At 66.2% G+C, this 17,934-nt stretch overlaps 1 protein-coding gene across 5 annotated transcripts in view; it reads right to left on the bottom strand.

Annotated features, from left to right (window-relative positions):
- The window catches only part of RAI1 (retinoic acid induced 1), a 103,552-nt gene that overhangs the window by 23,639 nt on the left and 61,979 nt on the right, over window positions 1-17,934 (bottom strand). The window contains exon 1 of one of the 5 annotated variants that reach the window (XM_021068027.1): window positions 934-1,817. The exons of the other annotated variants lie outside the window; for them this stretch is intronic. The gene's annotated coding sequence lies outside the window, so the exon portion shown is untranslated. Of the gene's footprint in view, window positions 1-933; window positions 1,818-17,934 lie in introns of those variants that run through there. 5 annotated transcript variants of the gene reach the window in all.

Consider the following 17,934-nt stretch of genomic DNA (forward strand, 5'->3'; position numbering starts at 1 on the left):
CGACCTCGGGCTCCTCCAGCCGCGATCCCGCCCTCGGAGGCGCCGGGAGCGAGAAAGGGGCGCTCTTCTCGCCACGAGGCGGAGGCGGCGCCGGACGCTGCGCGCCTCCCTCCTGCCCGCGGTGGGACCCCGGGGGCTGCGCCCCCCCGCCCCCATCATTCATCTCCCCGATTCCCGCTGTAGCCGCCCTCGGAAGTCAGCCGAGTGAAGCAGCTGTTCCTTGCACACTCCACTTGACCAAAGATGATGATAAATGAGGCCCGGGCTGCGTCGGGGACGCGGCGGCGGCGGCGGCCGCGAGGGGCGCGCAGGGCGGGGCGGGCGGCCCGCACCCCCTCCCCGCGCCTCGGGAAGGGCGAGGACGCGGAGGACGGAGGCCGACGGGCAGAATCAAAGGCCCGCGCGGCCCCGGCGCGGGCGGAGAGGTGTGCCCGGAGCCCCAGGGTGCGGGCAGCCGCCCCCCCCGCCGCGGAGCCGCCGCCCCGCTCCCGCCCCGCGCGCCCCGGCCCCGGTGCCTCGGTCCCCACCGCGCCCTTGCCCCCACCCGCGCGCCCCAAACCCATTAACGCTCGTAAATAATGCAGAACGGAGCGCTTCCCTCCGCCGCGGGAGGCTGCGGGCGGGGCCGTCGCCAGCTGCGCCGGGTCCCGCGGAGGGGGCGCCCCGGCCGGGCGCGGGGGCTCGGGGCGCGCGGCCCCGCACACGTGCCGCCGCGGCGCGCAGGCGGGCGGGCAGCCCGCCCGCCGAGGAGGGGGAATCCCGCTCTGCCCTCCCCAACGCCACCTCCCCTGGAGTCCTCTGGCACCGAACGAGGCGAGAGAGCGCGCGCGAGCTTCCCAGCCGGAGAGGGTTATTTTTAACCTGCCCCCCTTTCCCTACCCGCCTCTCGGGTTTGCGCGCCCGCCCCAGCCGCCGAGGACGCGGGCTCCTCACCTCGTTCGGCGGCTCCGGACTCCAAGCGCCTCCCCCGGCCCGCGGCCCCCGCCCCTGCGCGGGCATCGCGCGTTTAAATCTCCGCCTGGAAAGGCCCGATTAGGAGCCGCGTGCTTCTCGGCGAATATTGGAACCGGGTGTGGTGGGGGCGGGGAGCCCGCGCACTCTTCCCGCGCCTCCCTCCGCGCTCCCTCCGCACACCGAGGGCGGCCGGGCCGGGCCGGGCGCCGAGCCCCCCTTCGGCCTTCGCCCTGCTCGCCTCCACGCCCGCCCTTCCTCAGTCGGAGACGAAGCGGGAGCTTCTAACGCACGGACCCTCCGGCAGCGGCGGCGCCAAGTGGGGCGCTGCCTCCCCCAGCAGCCTCTCCAAACAAACACGCCATTTAAACCGGCGACTTCAAGGCAGCCCGCCGCGCGCGCCGGGGGCCTCTCCCCAGCCGCCCCTCCCCCTGCAGGCCCGGCCGCTCGGACCCCCGCCCCCGGCCTGAAGTTCACGTCCACTCCCGCTTGCGACCCTGCTCTCCGAGAGGCCACCCACCCAAACCCCAGCCTGCCCTTCCCCGAAAAGGAGGCGGCGGCTGAGCCCAGGAACCCTCGGGGGCTTCGACCGGCTCAGTCACTTGACATTTTCCAGACTCTGCTCAGACCCAGCCCTGGAGACCCACGGGCCTAGATGCCCTGACCCCCTCCCTCCTGAATGAGGTGGGGGGCCCTGGGACCCCTGCTGCCCAGAGCAGGGGCTGGAGGAAGCTGGGGAGAGGGGAGAGGGCCTTCTGGCGCCAGGCCTGGTGGTGGAAGAGCCCGGCCCCAGCTCGGCTGGAGGGCCGGGGAGGGCTGGGCCCCCACCCCAAGAAAACAGCCTCTGGCCAGGTCGCAGGCGCAGAGGTAAGAAGCCCCCCCCCCCCCCCCGCCTCAGCTGGGGGGGAGCGTGGCTGCTACACCTGTGAGGACAGCTGGTCTGGTGACACTCTGGCCACCCTGGCCTGGAGAGGAAACAGCTTGTGGGGGGAAGAAGGGGGCCCCCCGAGCCCATGCAGGGCCTGGGGGGCAGAGGGCTTCTCCCCCAAACTGGCCTGGGCCTCCCTCAGATCTTGAACTCTCGGTGGCCCTCGGACCGTGGAAGGGAGTGGGTGTCACGGTAGCAGCGTGTGCCAGCACGTTTGGGTCCCTCCTGTGGCCAGAGGGCCTGGGGGGGGGTTCGCTTCTCACCCTCCGTCCGCCCCGCTAGGAGCTGATGTCACCACCCCTCGTGTCACAGAGCGGGGAAGGGGCCGTCATGGGGCCCCTCTCGGCTCCCACCCACCCTGCCCCCCCTGTGCGTGGGCCTCTCCCTGCTAGAGGTGGCCTTGGGCTCCCGGGTGCGAGGCTGGCAGTGAGGCCCAGGGCTGCCCCTTTGGAAATTTCAGAAAATTGGGTGAAAAGAAGGGCGGGGGTGGGGGATGGAAACGCTATAAAATCCGTTTGTGATGATCACTGTACAACTGTGACAAAATTCTAAAAATAAAGATGAATAAATAAAAATTTTTAAAAAGGGCAGGGGCTTGGCGGGGTGGGGAGCTGGAAAGAAATCACCCACCCACCACCACCGACTTCCCCCGACCCACCACCCAAGGCACCAGGCCTCTACCGAGGGTCCTAGGGGAGGCCTCACCTGTCGCCCAAATAAATTGTGACGAGAAAACGGCAACCTCACTCAGGGCCTGGCGGCTCTGGGCAGCTATATCCCCCACCCCAACCAACAGCCAGCTCCTGCTGTGATCTCCCCCCCCGCCTCCCCCGCCTCCCCCGCCTCCCCCGCCTCCCCCGTCTCCAGACCAGGTGGGGGGGCTGCCAGATAACAGCTGGGGCCAACTGGTCCTCCTGCCCCCCATTTCCAGGCATGGCCTAGATGGACGGCCTGCTGCCCCCCAGCTCTCCCCTGTGGGGGTGGGTCCCGGCTAGTCCCCTAAACCTGGAAAACCTGGAGACTGGTGACCAGAAGCACTGGCCTTTGGGGGCAGTAAACCACCAGCCCCCGGGCAGAAGCTGATCCGGAGGCGGCCCAGGGCCACTGTTCCGGGACAGAAAACATTTGCCTTTGGTTGTTGGCCGCCACCTCCTCCTGGCGGGCTGGGTCCCCTCCACGCAGCCCGGGACGTGGAGGTAGGTGCTTGAGCGTAAAAACAAGGCGAGAGCAGCTGAGTCCAGCGTCCCGCCGCTCTCAACAGCCCTGTTTCTCTCCCAGGGCGAACAGCAGATGCCCGTCTGTGTTCTGGGCACTGGTTTTCCTGCGGCTGGAGGTGGCGTCCCTGTTCCCAGGCCCAGCCCCTCGGGCCTCGCCTCCAACTAAACAGACCCTTCCAGATGCATCCCTCCACCCCTGGCCTCCAGCTCGCAGCGTCTCCCAGCTGTACACAGTTAACCCGGCTGGACCCAGCCTTGTTCTGGAATGTTGCAGCCCCCCGTGCCCCCCAGGCTGGCCTGCGTGCCATGACCAGCACTTTCCTTCCAAGACGGGGGCTCTCGCACCCTGGCGGCGTCACACCACCAGGCCAGCCAATGCGCCCCATGTGGCTTTGGGCTCCCCAAGGCTGTGGCCTGCCCGCACTCCGTCCCCACCCTGACCAGGGCCCAGGGCACCTGCCAGCTCTGTGCACAGTCTGCTGGGCAGCCTTGGGCGGTGCACTGCCCCTCTCTGAGGCGAACATTCCTCAGCTGTGACCTGCTCTGACACCACCCGACAGGTACCGGCGAGGCTGAGAGCCACGCGGTGCTTGGGGCCTGGTGGGAGGCTCGCGAAGGGCAGCAGCTTCCAGAGCCCCGGCACCGTTCACACCCCCTTGGCCGATCAAGTTCAGCTGCACGCCAGGCCCCTGGGCTGGCCCCACAACTGCCCATTTCACAGCTGATGGCACTGAAAGCAGATGCCACGCCTCTGAGGCAGGGCCGGGGCTCACCCTAAAACCCCCACGCGCCACCCCCAGAGCTGTCCCACCTCTGAGCCTTCCCTTCAGGGACACACCCCCTCCCCCCGTGCCCCTGTTTGGGCACCACGAGTACAGGTGCGGACACGGCCGGCCGGCTGCAGCGCCTGGGCTCTCTGGAGAGTTCTCTGGCGAGATGGACCCACATGAAAACTAGAAGTGCCTTCTGACCCAGCAGTCCTACCCCTGCCAGGCCCAGTGTTCTCTGCGCTAGGAGCTGAACTGCAGTGTCATGCCCAGGAGCCAAAGACCAGAGGGCCCCTAAATGTCCGCCTAGGGCGGGGGGCAGGGAACACAGGTTTCTTTTGTTTTTTTTGCTTTCTTGGGCCGCACCTGCAGCATATGGAAGTTCCTAGGCTAAGGGGTGCATCGGAGCTGCAGCTGCCCGTGTACGCCACTGCCACAGCCACACCAGATTCCTAACCCGCTGCTGGGGGCCTGGGATCGAACCCACATCTTCATGCACACTAGTCAGGTTCATAAGCCGCAGAGCCACAACAGGAACTTCCTGGGTGGGGGGACACGTCAGAGGAATTCCATGTCGTGGGGTGGGGGCGAGAGAGGGCTTCGTGTGTGACCGGCTGCAGCCTTCAAGCTGGGCCAGAGAAACCCAGGGCAGAAAGTTTGCAAAGATGCCCCTCTTGTTTAAGCGAAGGATATACAGTCCTTTTTTTCTTTAACCATCGCGTGTGACACCTACTTAAGGTTCTAAAACACATCCCAGGGATAAACACCGCCCTCGGGGCTGCGTAGGCGGCTGAAGAGTGTGCCTGGCATGGGGCTCTGGGCTGGCGTGGGCACTTTCCAGCTGATGGACTGAAGAAGGCCAGTGGCCGTGAGTAGGAGTGGGCAGCGCAGGGGGTTACCCCCCCACTTCACAGATGAGAAAACTGAGGCCCCCAGGTTGGGGGGCATCATGTACCCATGTAAGCCGGGTCCTCGCTTCCAGGTGCACAGTCTGGAGGACACACAAGCCAGGACCGGGTTAAATTTGTTTTTTGCTTTTTTGGTGGTTTTGTTTGTTTGTTTTGCTTTTTAGAGCCACACCCACAGCATATGGAGGTTCCCAGGCTAGGGGTCAAATCAGAGCTACAGCTGGCAGCCTACACCACAGCCGCAACACCTGGGGTTACGAGCTGCGTCTGCGACCTACACCACAGCTCACGGCGATGCTGGATCCTTAACCCACTGAGTGAAGCCAGGGATCAAACCCACAGCCTCATGATTCCCAGTCAGATTCGTTTCCACTGCGCCACGATGGGAACTCCGGACCGGGTGAAATGTGCACAGTGGGGCAGCCACTGCCACCGGGGCCAGGCTCCAGGGGCTGCTCCTGGACTGTGGGGCATCAAACTTCCCTCTGTTTCTACCAGCACCGCGCGCATCCAGACAAAGGCCACACGTCGTAAGGCTTCAAGGCAGAGGCCACCCTGGGCTGGACTGTGAGGGTGCAGCTGCCCCGGGGTGGGGCCCGGGGCGCCGGCAGCTCAGCTGTGAGCAGGAGCGGGGGCCGGTCCCTCAGAGGGCGGTGCCTTCAGGGACAGTGCCTGGCAGAGAAGGGCCCAGTAAGCAAGCTGTTATTTCTCCAAGATAAATATTTATATAATTCTTTGTAACAGAGGCAAGGTTCAGGAAAATCCCTGACTGGTTCTAGAGCGGGCTGCAGAGCTGGGCCAGGGAGGTGCGGGGGCCCCTTGGAGGGAGAGGAGTCTGGCTGCGGCCTCCGGAGCAGCTGGTGCCTGCCCGGGTGGCGGACACGCTGTCCTGGCACAGAGGCCCACGGGCAGTGGCCAGAGCAGGGCCCAGATGACTGTGTGCCCTCGCTGGCGCGCTGGGCCACTGGAGGCCCCGGGCCCGTGGAGAGAGGGCGCAGGCTGGGCTCTGCCACACCAGCCTCCCCGCGTCTCTGCAAAGAGCATCGCGCTCCCGAGATCGTGGCTGACGTGCTGTGTGACCTCAGGCGAGTCACCCCACGTCTTGGGGCCACCATGTCCTGGCCCATCAAGCGAGGGGAGCGCTAGGTGGCTGCGCCACGAGGCTGAGCAGGGAGCCGAGGGGAGACAGACGTGAAACTGCCCTGTCACCGTCATCTTCACGGCCGTGCGGCGCGGGCTACGCGAGTCGAGCCGGGTTCGAGGAAGCCGTCCACGCACTTGAACTCCTCTTACAGCAACAGGGGCGCAAGTGCGTCGGGGCTCCCGTCCGGCGCCACGCGGCTTGCGAGAGGCAGAAGCACCACGACAGGCGGACAGCGGGAGGCCTCCTGTTGTCGCTCCAGGTCCCGGCTGTGGGTCAATCCGAGGATGGGCAGCTTCGAAGCCGGAGCCCAGGGGCAGCTCGGGCCCGTCCGGGAGGGCGCGCACGGGGCGAGGCGCTCCCCCAGGCGCTGGGATGTCAATTCCTCATCTCCCGGGTGCCCCCCTCGTGCTGGGCCTGCTTTCCTGTCACCTCTCGTCAATCCCCAGAGCAACAGTCAGGCGCACAGGCGCCCCTGACACCCACGACCAAGGCCTGGCGGCAACGGGAGATGCATCAATTATCGGACCTCAGCTCTCCGCTCCGAGGCTGTGCCTCAGGGCCAGGACCCTGGCCACCTGCCCCCTCTGAGGGCTGCAGGGCCTCCGGGGAAGGCGGCCTGGCCCGCCCTGTCCCTGGAGCACCTGCTGGGCTGCCTCCAGGCCTCCGCCTCCCCCGATGGGCGCTGGGCAGGCCATTTCAGACAGAGTAACTGAGGCCCGCTGAGGCGTGGGGACCTGGCCTGGGTTCAGAACCCGGCTTCCTGGTGCCTCTGGGCTCTGCTCACAGACCACAGGTCCCCCCACCTGCCTTGGGCCGCCTGCCCATCCTCCGCCCTCCGGCCAGTCATTCAGCAGCACTGGCACCGCACACGCGCCCGGGGCTGAGCAGCCAGAGGCCACCCTGGGCTTCAGGGCCTCGCGTAGGCAGAGTGGAGCCGGAGCACAGGCAGGGCCCTCGGCCGCTCCTGAGCAGGACCTGGGGCTGGGACCTCGGGAGGAATGCCCCCAGGGAGCCCTCGGGGACATGAGGTCGGAGGAGAGGCCCCGGAGGCAGTGGCAGGCGGCCGTGGCTCAGGAGGGGAACTGAGGGGTGAGAGGGGGGCAGGGCCAGGAGGCCTGAGGTCAAGGAACCAGTGCCAAAGGCAGTGGGGAGCCACAGAAGCCAAGCAAGGGACACAGCGTGCAGTCACGGAGCACGGACTGGTGAGGGGCCAGGGCGGATGCAGAGGCCGGGAGCAGGGCTCGGCGGCCAACCCCAAATGCCAGTGGGAGAAGGGGGGCGGCCCTGGGGGCACCAGAGCCATGTGCCCGAGCCACCAGGCAGCGCCACCCTTTTGGGGCCCGAGGGGCTGCTTCTGCCATGCCCCCCACCGCCTCGGCCGGCCTCCGCTCCCACCCACAGGCCCCGCCAGCCCCCTTCTCGCTCCCTGTCTCACTGCGGGGCCAGGGTGACAGGGAGGCCAGGTGGTGGTGGCCTCCCTACCCCAGCGGAGGCCTCCCTGGCACTGCTGTCTGGGTGCGGGCGGGACGCAGGGGACCAGGGAGGGCGTGAGATTCCCGTGGGAAAGGGTGGCTCTAGCAGCGGCTCCTCCAGCGGCTCTAACAGTGGCTAAGCTCCGGGCGGCTCGGCGGGCACCCCCGCCAGCCCCAGACACAAAGGCTGCTGGCAGTGGCCGGGCCCTGCAGACAGTGAGGGAGCCCCAGGCGGCCGAGCCGGGCCGCCTTCCGCTGCGGCTCCGCCTCTATTCCCGTGGCCCCTTCGCAGGCGGACTTGACCCTTACCAAGGGCACAGGCCCTCGGGTCCACGCAACATCCCGCACGGCTCCCGGAGCCCCACTGTCGCCTCCCTCCGCCCCAAAGATTTTGTCTCCCAAACAAGCGGCGCCTAGAGATCACCGCGCATCCTCTCTCAGGGGTGCAGGAGAGCAGCCGATGGGGCCTTTGATGGGCGTGAGTGAGCCAGGGGTCGGGGCCTCGTGTTTCTCGACCGAGTGAGCGAATGAATGGACGGGGGGGATGGAACTGCAGCCCCAAGCAGAGCCACTGCTGCCTTTTTTTAGCCTGAGCAAAGGACATCTCCCCAAGGCTTTGAAGAACACGGCTCGTGATTCCCAGGGTCCCCTCTGTGACCACCCTTCAAGATGCCTGGGCTGTGAAACCAAGGTGCCCGGGACCTGCCTCCCCATGCTGGCCATCCCAGGGCCTCCTGAGCTCACCCTGAAGCCCCCTTTCCTGGCCCTGGCCCTGCCTAGGGCTCCCAGAGACCCCCAGGAGTTCCCCTGACCCGTCAGTGTCCCCAGGCCCAGGGTCCCGGGGAGCCTCCTGCTGGGGGTCGGACGGGCACGCGAGGAGAGAGGGTACGTGCCCGAGGAACCCGCCCGGCGGCTTTGCAGAGCCAGAGAGCAGGACGCGTGTCATCGGTGAGGACAGCGGGATGGCTTTTAAGGTGAAACGCACACTCGCTCATGACATCAGCACCAAGGGCGAAAATGAAGACGGCAGGGTGTGTGAGCGCCCACAAACCGTCAGGGCAGGCGCCGCCCCCGCCCTCGGGCCTGGCTCGGGCCCCTTGGCCAGCCTGGGCATCCCGTCCCCCGCTGCAGGGTCGGTGTGCGGCTGGGGCCTGGGAGCAGAACCGGCAGGGAGCCCGGGCGTGGAGGCAGCATCTTCTTAATCTCTCTCCTTTTATAACGTCTGTCTCTTCTGTGCTCGTGCAAGGATCCCAGCTCAGCCGCCAGCGTCTCTTCCCCGGGCTGAGCCGTCTCCTTGCAGCTAATGCCTGACAGCTCTGTTTATGTCTCCCCATAATTCTCCAGTTTTATGTTTTTTTTTTTCGGGGCCATTAAGCTCCGAGCCACGAGCTCCTTCCCCTGCCCCCGCCCGCCTTTGTCCTTGAGGCCTGGCCGCCCCGCCGCCCTCTGGGAAAAGGGCTGTCCTCCCCAGCAGGTGGACAAGGACCCGGGCTGGAGCCCTTCCTCAGGGCAGCCCCTAACACCAGGCCCCTGTCCTCTCATCACAGGTCTCAGCCCGCTTGTCCCCAGGGAGGCAAGAGGCACCAGAGCCTGGAGGGCTGGGCAAGGCCACTCTGGCTGGCGCCTAGAGTCCGGCTTCTCTTCCCTGGTGATGGCTGCTCCCCCAGGCCACTCCCCAGGACAAAGACCCCCTGCCCCTCGCCCCGCAGCTCCAGAACCCCCAGCTCCAGCATATCCACGGCCTGCTGAGACCCCTCCTCTCTACGGACCCTGGCCTCTGCCCCTGTCTCCCCGCAGCCCAGCTTTGCGGAGGCCCCCACGTCCTCAGGGTCCCCCCACCACCGACAACCACAGCCTGGAGGTGGCCTCGTGTCACCTCCAGGCTGGTTTCCCAGTTCCCAGCCTCTGCTCCATGCGACGGCTCACAAGCGCTGCCCTGGGTGGCCCCTTGCTGTAGGACCTTCCATGGCTCCCCATTACTGTCAGCTACTCGAGTCCTGGCCCAGGGAGGCGCCCAGGACCCTGCAGCCCCTGCTGCAGGCCTCAGTGTCCCGGGCAGCGGCGGCCCCAGCGCCAGGCCGGCTCCCAGCCCTGGGTGACCTCCCCCTTTGCCTCTGCAGGTCAAACCAAGGCTGCGGGGGCCTCCGCGGGCCTGCCCTGACCGCCCCAGCGAGGGCAGAGCCGCCCTGGCCTCTGGATGCCCAGGAACCTCTCTCTGGGTGCCCTAACCCTCTCTATGCAGCCCCTGGTCGCCCCAGACCCGACGCCCGCCTTTCTGTGTGCCCTGGGTGGACAGGTGTGCCTCTCAGAGCCCCAGCGTCCCCCCCGCAGCATGGAACAGTGGTCCCCGTCCTGTGGGCCCAGCAGGGGCCACCCTAGGCCAGAGTCACCCAACCACGGCCGACCTGGGATCTTGCAAGGGAGGGCATCCCTCTGACGCCCCCTCTCTTCCTGGGGACATGGCTCTCCAGGGGTGACGCAGCAGGAGGCGTGCCCCCAGGTCCTGCTCCTCTGGGAGCCCTCACCTCCCGGGGCAGCGTCATTCCTCCCCTGCCTTCTCGAATCTCCGCTCTTGCCTTCTGCTGAGCTGCCTCTGCAGCCAGAGGCCCCCGGCCCGCCCTGGATGCCCTTCCCTGCACGTGCAGGCGGCCGGGCCACGCTCCTGCATTGTCTCCAGGCTCTGGACAGGTGGCCCGCGTCCCCAAGGAGAAGGAGGGAAGCCGGCCACGGCGCGTCTCCGCCAGCACCGAGGTCTGCCCTCTCCTGCACAGGGCCTCGGCTTCAGTCAATTCCAGCCCAGGGGTCCCGCGTCTCCCTCCTGTCCGGCCGCAGCACGGCAGGGCCCCAGCCCCCAGCCAGACTCCCCGCCCTTGACAGATGTCGCTGCCGCACAGGCAGCCCCTGGCCTGAGCCTCCATGTGACCCCAGCTGGGTTCTCTTCCAAGCTGGGGGCAGCCTGGACCCCTGCCCCTCACAGACAGCCCGACGTGGGGGCAGCCAGGCCACCCTCTTGTCAAGAGCAGTGCAAGCTTCCTAACTTGAGGGGCCCAGTGCAGGATGAAAGAGGGACCCTGCTCCGAAAGCTGTCTCAGGACGGTGACAGAGCAGCCTAGACCAAGCCCGGGGCTTTCTGAGCTCGGGCCCATGCAGCCGGCACCGGCCGAGGAGGTCAGCAGGCCAGCTGTCCCACCCTGCACTGTTCCCAGGTCCCCGGCTCTGCTACAACCTGCAGGAAGATCAGAATACAGTCCACGAGTCACACCCAGGAGGGAGAGATGCGACGACAGCTGTGCTGACCCAGCACTTCCTAGGTGCGAAGTATCCTGCACGGACTCAGCCGCAGACCGTCGCAGCCACCAGCCCTGTGCTTCCGAGGGCTTCCGCCAGGCAACAGGGTGGGAGCACTGGAGGCAGGGGGGGAGCAGTGGAGGCAGGATGAGCGCGACTGCAGGGCTGAGGCTCCCAAATGAACCACGCGCCAGGTGAGAGACCCCGAGATCGGTCTGAACAGAGCCGGAGAAGCCACCCTAACCTCTTCCCCCAGAGATGCAGAAACCAAGGCTCAGAAAGGGTGCCCAGCCCCGTGAGATCACACAGCACAGCAGGGCCCCCAACAAAGCAGCCCTGTTTCCAATGACCCAGGCAAATGCGCGTGATTTGGCAATTTGGCACCTAAGGAAAAGGGCAGGAAGCAAAAGCCAGTAGACGGACACACACACACACACACACACACACACACACACACACGCGCGCGCGCGCACACTTTGGTGCCTTCTCATCAGAGGGCCTGGCGGTGACTTCTCTACGTTTTCAGTTATTTCCTGTATCTTTTCCGGTAAGCTGATGTTTTTCAAAAGACCAATAGTGACATTCCCGTCGTGGTGCAGCGGAAACGAATCCGACTGGGAACCATGAGGCTGCAGGTTCGATCCCTGGCCTCGCTCAGTGGGTTAAGGATCTGGTGTTGCCGTGAGCTGTGGTGGAGGTGGCAGATGTGGCTCAGATCCCATGTTGCTGTGGCTGTGGTGGAGGCCAGCAGCGGTAGCTCCGATTGGACCCCTAGCCTGAGAACCTCCATGTGTTGCAGGTGTGGCCCTAAAAAAGCCAAAAAAAACAAAAAAACAAAAAAGAAAAAAAAAAAGACCCATGGTTGGGAGTTTGCGGAATGACTGAGGTGGGGGTCTGTGGAATTGAGTCCTGCTTAGTAGAGTTTCCACAGATACGGAGCAGAAGTTACAGGCTTCCCAAGCCCCAGAGTGTCACCAGGCCTCCCCACCCCTCACCTCCAGGGGTTCGGGGCCCCGGGGCGCCCCTGGACATCCCTGCCTGGCTTTGAAGTCTGAGTGCTTGGACAGCGTGGGCCCGGCTGCACGTGCTTGCAGGGGCTCGCGGGTCAGGAAGCAGGTGCCAGCGAGGGCCGGCGCCCTCCTGCTGGACCCCCTCTGGTCCCCACCGGTCCCCACCTCTGTCTGTCCCTCCCACATCCCAGAGGCCTCCCTGGAACTCCACCACCTCCCCTCTCCTGCCCACAGCCTGCGGACCCCCACCGCCCACCATCCACAGGCTCCACCCCCTCTGCGAGGCCACCCTGCTACCCTCTGTGGCCTCGGGGGGCAGGGCCAGACGCCCGCCTCCACGCCTCTGCAGGCCCTGCGGCACCTCCCACCCCCCAACCCAGAGCGTGAGCTCTGTACCCGGCCACACACGGCTGCTGGGCCATGATTGGGACGGTGTCACCCTGGGTCACCCCCCGCCAGCCCCTGGGCCTAGGCAGTGCCCAGGGAACCCCCGACACCGCTCTGCCCGCGGAGGTGGGGCTGGTTGAGACCCTCACAGCCCGCGCGGATGCCGACAGCGCCGAGCCTCCTGCCCCCAGAGCCCCCGGGTCTCTGGCCTGAGAAGAGCTGACAGCTCCTTAATAAAAGCCGGCCACAGGCGCGCCTGAGTGACACCGCGCCTGGCCGGCGAGAGGCGGCGGCTCACATCAAAGCCTCGTTTTTCTCCTTCCTGTAAAGGCACTGAAGCAATTTACATAAAGAGCCCCACATGCGTCTGCGACAAAGATGCGTTTCTTTTCACGCCTGGCCTCCCCCCCCCCCCCCCCGTCTTCCCCAGATGCCCCCACGGGCGCCTGGCCCACGTCCCTGAGCCAGGGGCTCAGGGCCCACCCCGTGCCCAGGTCACCCAGACATGGGACCAGGGGATGCCAGCCAAAAGGACAACTGAGCCGCGTCTATGGGAACGGAAAACTGAGACCCACCGACCCTGAAGGGCTCGGGGGGAGCTGAGGGTCTCGGCAGAGCCCTGCTCCGGCCACCAATAGATAGAGGGGTCTCGGCAAGGGGGCTTCACGGCTAAGCGCCCAGGTGCGAGGCGCCAGCAGGCCAGTCACCTGGCAGCACTGCAGCCCTCATGGCTCTCCTGAGAGAGGGTGGCCCCTCCAGGTGAAGTACCCATCTTCCCACAGCCAGAGCCTGGCCCCCAGTTCTCCTGCCTCACTTTGGGCAACAAATCACCTTCTCCAGGCCCCGCTATTAAGTAAGGCCACCCGAGGGAGTTCCTGTCGTGGCGCAGCGGAAACGACTCTGACTAGGAATCACGAGGTTGCGGGTTCGATCCCTGGCCTCACTCCGTGGGTTAAGGATCCGGCGTTGCCGTGAGCTGTGGTGTAGGTTGCAGACGTGGCTCGGACCCCAGTTGCTGCGGCTGTGGTGTAGGCTGGTAGCTACAGCTCCGATTGGACCCCGAGCCTGGGAACCTCCCCATGCCGTGGGTGTGGCCCTAAAAAACAAAAAAACAAAGAAAGAGATGCCACCCGAGAGGGGACCCCGTGAGCCTGGACCCTCGCCCACACCCCCAGGTCGGGGAGCAGGGTGGGGCTCAGACGGTCCCAGCTGCCCCAGAAGCCCCCATGCCGACCCCCGTGGGGCCTCGGTCTACCCAGGTGTCAGCCGGGCTCGGGGTGCTCCCCGCATGTGCGCCTGGCACATGTGACCTGGGCCTCAGGCCACACGGCCGCCCCTGCCTGCGCACGAGCACACCCTGTCACGGTCACCCACGGAACACGTGCCCCGCGGCTCTGGGCCCTGCTTCAGGACTGACTCTACGTGACCTTCGAACTCCAGGTCCCAAGGGAGGCCAGACGGCAGGGGGTGTTTCTCGATCCCAGGCTGAGGGGGCCCAGAGCCCTGCCTCGCCTGGCTCCAACCACTGCCTGGGTCCCCCCATCCCGTGTCCAGGGGTCCTTCTTAAACACCCTGAGAACACGGTGATTCCACCTCTAGACACACAGACACGCCCGTGCCCCGCCCGGCACCACGGCCCGTGCACCTGACCCGCCGGGCTCAGTCACAGGACCGCGAGCTGCCCGGGGTTCTGAGAGGACCGGCCCGCAGCAAGGAAGGCACCACGCTGGCCGCGTGCCCCTGGCGAGTCTCAGAGCTGGACCCCCGAGGCTGCTCGGAAGGAGGTCACACGTTGCTACGCGGATCCCGGGGGACGGCGACCCAGGACACGGGGACGTGGGACACGGGGTGGGGGAGGCTTTCTCCAGCTGTGCGAGCGACTGGTTTTATCCTTCGCTTGCAATCCGTGCCCGTCTCTGCTCGTGATCAGTGACCAGAAAGCAGAACCGACTCGGCCCCCCACACAAGGCCTCCGGACACACTCACGGTGCCAGGCAGGGGTGAGCCCCTAAATGGGATGATCTTCGGGGGATGCTCGTCACGCGGCAACCCTGCCCGTGCTGACTCCCACACCAGGCTTTCCGGGCCCTCCGTGGCCAGTCCCTGCGAGCTCTCTGGCTCTGTGACATAGAAAACACTCTGGCCACGAGTCTCTGCCCCAGGCATGCCGGGACCTCGGGTGCCTCCGTATCCTGGCCCCCAGAGGCTGCGGCGCCCCCCCCCCCCGGCCGAGCGCAGGACTCTCCCAGACCTGCCGGCTGGTCAGCATGCTCAGCACACGGCTCGTCTTAAACCCGCCTCCCTCCCCCTGCTGCTAAGGGCTGCCTCGCCCCCAGCGGGCCTGGCTGGCTGGGGAGTGGGGGGTGCAAGGAAGGACCTGGAGGCGCTCGGGGGCCACAGTGCTGCCGGTTAGCCCACTTGGATGATAGGGCGTGGAGTCCCGGGGGAGAACTTCTTTCCAGAAAGGCCTCCGTCTGAGACCACGTGTGAGATGACTCAGCTCAGCACGGCCTCAGGTTCCTGGCTACGAACTCCCAGCGTGGCAGGGACCCTCCTGGAGCAGCGGGGTTGCGGAGCGGCCCACCATGGGGGGCGGGGCAGGGGGCCTCAGCTCCAGTCCCTCAGCTCCAGAGCCAAAGGGGGGCAGGAGTCTGGGGCATCAAGGAGCGAATCAGCCACCCTGTGCCCAGGGGCTCTTTAGTTCCACTGAGTTGTCCCACCTGCCCCTTCCGAGCCCCCATCCAGAGCAGGGGTCAGGGGGAAGAAAGGTCACAGCAGTGTCCACAGCTGGGAGGGCTCCGAGCAGGCATCTTGTCCCGTGTGTGTTACACAGGAATGCCCAGAAGTTCGGAGAGGGTGGGCGAGTTGCTCAAGGTCACTCAGGGAAGCTAGTGCTGGGGGCATGCTCACCTGCCCGGGTGGGGCCTCGCTGGCAGAGGGAAGACCGTGCCCGTGGATCAGCCTGGCACCTGAGTTCAGCCCACACTGCCCTACATGGGGCACCACCCTCTCCCTCACGGTCTCCAGCCACCGCGGCGCCCTGACCCCCAGGCCTTTGCACATGCCAATCCCTCTCCCTGGATCACCATCCTCCTGGGTCTTCTCATTGCCAAAAGCCACCACCTCCAGGAGGCCCTCGCTGATTGCTGGCCTCACTTTCATCACCCTCTGAAATCATCTCCCTGGTGTATTTGTTGACTCACTTCTGTCTGCCCCATGGACGGTGAGCTCTGAGAGTGCAGGGTCCCTCTGTCTGGTGGGCACCCGCCTGCTGAATGGCCAGGCTGAGGCTGCTTCCAGGTCCCAGGCTGCCCTCACGCTCAGAAAGTCCTGATTCAGCCTGCGGGCCCCCGGCCGCCATGGGGCTCCCTGCCCTCACTCTGCACGGCCAGCCCTCCTCCCAGAGGCCACTCCGCCCCTCCTGCCCCTCCGTCGTTCCCTACTCTGTCCCCTGCTAGGACCCCTCCTGGCCTGTCTCCCCAGCCTGCCACTCAAGAGTGCCCTCCGCCCACCTTCCCAGCTCCCAAACCTCACGCCCAGCAGTCCTAGAGCATGGGAGCTACCTGCACCCACCAGGTCTCTGGTGCTCCCTCTTGCACGATTTTAGGGTGGTGCCTCCTTGGGGTCACCAGGAAAATGCGCAAGGTCACCTCCTCTTGGACTGGGTCCCCCCCACCCCGCCTACTGTACCATCAGTCCGCCCACGAGGATCCGTAGCATCTGCCTCCCGGGGAGCCCCCAGCACCTGTCGCGTGGGAGGTGCTCCGAGAACGCCAGTGGTGTGGCCGGTGAGCGACCAGGGCCAAGCGGTTCCAGAGGCTGAAGCTGGCAGCTGAACACAAGCCAGGGACCTAAGTGACGACGAGGACTCCGCCCTGGGTCCCCTGGGCACCAAGACGACAGCAGCAGCTTTCGTCTGCTCCCGGCGCGCCAGGCACTCACGCGTGGGTCGCCTCTCCCAGCCCTCAGGGCAGAACCAGAGCCGCTATTATCCTCAAAGTAGAGACGAGGACGCCAAGCACAGAGAGGGCCAGGAACCAGCCCAAGGTCACACAGCCAGGACACGGAGGGGCTGTGACTCACACCCGCGTCTATTCGACTCCCAAACACATGGCTTCAGCCTCGAGGAGCTCTGGGGGCTGCGGGGAGGGGGCCTCTGCCGGGTTCCCTGCCACACTCCCAGCACCGTCCAGCTGCAGCTCTGCCTTGGTGCCGGGCTGGCCCTGCATGAAGGCACCCCAACCCCTTTGGCTGGGGGGTGGGGACCCTCGCGGGAGCCTCTGTCGGCTTGGCTTGGGTGGGCGCGGCAGGCTGTGCCACCACTGACAGCGGAGGAAAGCCAGGCCTGGCCAGGTAAGCGACATCCCCTGCTCAGCTGGGTTCCAGCCCTGTCCCTGAGAAGCTGCGTGACTTCTGGGTGACAGCTGGGGCCCATGTTGGTATGGGACGCTGGAAGGGTCATCCAGGAGCTCCTGGAAGGCCAAGGGACCTGGACTGGGTCAAACTCTGGGGGACGGTCTGGTGCCTTTGGGCCGGATGCTAAGCCCGCCCTGGGTCCCTGGACCCCCACCGTCCACACTTCCACCACTGCAGTGCGGAACAGACACCCACATCCTGGGCGCGGACCCGTCTCTCCCAGGCCTGGCAGCCTGTCCACGCAGCGCTGACCCGGAGGCCCCCAGCAGCCACGTCAGATGAGCGAACAGATCGCTGGGCGCTACTTCCCGCCGTAACGTTCCGCGGTCCACCTCCTCCAGGAAGCCCTCCCTGAGCAGTCTCTCCGTCTCCCATGGTCACCAGGTACCCTTACGACGTCACCCAAAACTCAGCTTAGCCCCAGATCCAGGTCACAGCATCCCTGTGGGCTCCCCCCAACCTCTGCTCCCTCACCGTTGGGGACAGAGCACACACTCCCCACAGCTCTTCACGCAGCAGCAGGACAGCCACAGCCTCTGACATTCTAGGTCAGCCGGGCCCCCTCTGGCGGCTCAGCTCTTGGCAAACTCCCCCCGGGAACGTGGGGGTACAGGCAGCTACTCCCAACGCACTCAGCGAGAAAAGCAGGTCACCAGGGGGGCCGGCACGGGGTGCGGTTTCTAAAAACACACAACCATGCCCAGTTCTGGAGCAGCTGCGCCCAAGATGTGGCCGGGTTGCTGGTGGGTGGTGAGATCCCGGGGGCCTGACTTTCCCGGGAAGGCTGTCTGCTTGTCGCGTTTTCCACAATGAACGGATGTCACCTGTCATGGGGCGGGGGGCAAGTCTGCCAGCCAAGGCCTACACTGGGCTGGGCCGAGGTCTGTGTCCCGGTCTGCGCCCCGCTTTCCAGGTCAGCAGAGAGCGGGCGACACGACGCCTCCTGGGTGGGCCCTGGGGCCTGAGGGCTTCTCCAGACCCTCGGCGGCCCCAGGAGCCTCCCCCACCCCCGTGCTGGTCCCTGTGGGGCTGCACTGGTCTGGAGATGGCACGGTCCCCACGCAGGGGCCACAGGCCCAACGGGGGCTGAGCACACAGCAAATGCAGAATAAGAGCCGGTGGAAAGTGGCCGCCTCCCCCACCCGGGGCAGGGGTTCTCCCCTCTCCCGGCCGACGAGGCCTGATTCCTATGCTTGTGGGTGTTCGCCGACCCCCAGCTCAGGGTCCCTAAACCCCGTGACCAGAGACAGTATCCGTGGCTCTTCTGCAAACCTGCCGGCACAAACCCAGTTTAAAACCTTCCACGGCCCCCAGCTGAGCATCCACGGTCTTGCGCCGGCTGCCCCTCCGTGTTTACCCCTCCCCCTCCAGAGCGGGTCCGTCGAGAACCACCTGCCAACGGGGTGCCTCACCTCCTGGGCCTCTGCACGTGCTAGTCTTGGTCCA

The sequence above is a fragment of the Sus scrofa genome, chromosome 12 (assembly GCF_000003025.6).
Source record: "Sus scrofa isolate TJ Tabasco breed Duroc chromosome 12, Sscrofa11.1, whole genome shotgun sequence".
In the NCBI taxonomy this organism is placed as follows: domain Eukaryota; kingdom Metazoa; phylum Chordata; class Mammalia; order Artiodactyla; family Suidae; genus Sus; species Sus scrofa.